Raw genomic sequence first — 1,596 nt, 5'->3', positions numbered from 1 at the left:
GGGTGAGGGCCAGGCCACGCTCCCCTTCCCTCTGCTTGGGGCACGGCCTCTGGGGTGGGCCCACCAATCCATGACAATCTCTTAATTTTTTAACAAATATATTTTTACTGATTTCAGAGAGGAAGGGAGAGGGGGAGAGAGAGAGAAACACCAATGATGAGAGGGAATCATGGACCAGCTGCCTCCTGCACGCCCCCCACTGGGGACGGAGCCCACAACCTGGGCCTGGGCCCTGACCGGGAATGACACTGTGACCTCCTGGGTCATAGGTGGATGCTCAGCCCCTGAGCCACGCCGGCTGGGCTCTCTCACCATTGATGTTTCTCTCTCCCTCCCTCTCCCTTCCTCTCTCTGAAATCAATAAAATACATTTAAAAAACTTCAATCACAAACGGCCTCACGAGCCCCAAAGGGAGGAGACGACCTGAGAGACCAAGCAGGTGCCTGTGAAGCCGGGACGCGCAGGGACCCAGGGGCGGGGCTGGCCTGCTGCTCAACCACAAAGGCCTCCCCCGGGGCCCAGGAGGCCTGCTCCCTGGCACAGCAGTGGGAGGGGCGTGTCCCCAAAACAGAGACCTTCTCCTTCCTGCTTCCAGTTTGCTCAGCAAGAGTGGCAGGTGCTTACTCAGAAAGTAACCGCATCTGCAAGTGTCTCAGCTTGTATTTTGTTTGTTTTGTTTTTGTTAATCCTCATCTGAGGATATTTTTAGAGCGAGGGGAAGGGATGGAGGGAGAGGTAGAGAGACAGAGAAACATCGATGTGAGAGTCACATCCATTGGTTGCCTCCCACAGGCCCAACAGGGGCCAGGGACCAGCCTGCAGCCGAGGTACATGCCCTTGACCAGGAATTGAACCCGAGACCCTTCATTCCATGAACTATGCTCTAACCACTGAGCAACCAGCCAGGGCTCGATCTATATTTCTTATTTGCTTATTTATTTGTTTATTCTTAATCCTCACCTGAAGATATTTTTCCGTTGATTTTAGAGAGGGTGGAAGAGAGAGAGAAAGACAGAGAGAAACATCGATGTGAGAGAAACACATCAATTGGTTGCCTCCTGCAGGAGCCCCGACCAGGGCCTGGGCTAGGGAGGAACCTGCAACTCAGGTACGTGCCCTTGATCGGAATTGAACCTGGGACCCTTTTGTCTGCAGGCCGACACTCTACCCACTGAGCCAAACCAGCTAGGGCTTGATCTGTATTTCTTAAAGGCAGTACTTTTAGTCAACTTTGAGAAGATTATTTTAGCCTGGCTGGTGTGGCTGGTGGTTGAGCATAGACCTATGAACCAGAAGGCCACGGTTCGATTCCCGGACAAGGCACATGCTCGGGTTGTGGGCTCGATCCCCAGCGTGGGGTGTGCAGGGGGCAGCTTTCCATGATTCTCCTCATGGATGTTTCTATCTCTCTCTCCCTCTCCCTTCCTCTCTGAAATAAATAAAAACATATATTTAAAAAGGAAAAGGAAAGAGAAGATCAGGTCATTAAGAGGAGAATCCTGCCCTAACCGGTTTGGCTCAGTGGATAGAGCGTCGGCCTGCGGACTGAAAGGTCCCAGGTTCGATTCTGGTCAAGGGCATGTACCTTGGTTGCG

The 1,596-nt window shown here is 52.5% G+C and overlaps 1 protein-coding gene across 1 annotated transcript in view; it reads right to left on the bottom strand.

Annotated features, from left to right (window-relative positions):
- The window catches only part of RNF213 (ring finger protein 213), a gene marked incomplete at its 5' end in the record, with an annotated part of 65,748 nt that overhangs the window by 26,279 nt on the left and 37,873 nt on the right, over positions 1–1,596 (bottom strand).

The sequence above is a fragment of the Myotis brandtii genome, unplaced genomic scaffold, assembly GCF_000412655.1.
Source record: "Myotis brandtii unplaced genomic scaffold, ASM41265v1 scaffold632, whole genome shotgun sequence".
NCBI lineage: Eukaryota > Metazoa > Chordata > Mammalia > Chiroptera > Vespertilionidae > Myotis > Myotis brandtii.
This window is presented reverse-complemented; position numbering and strand designations above follow the sequence as displayed.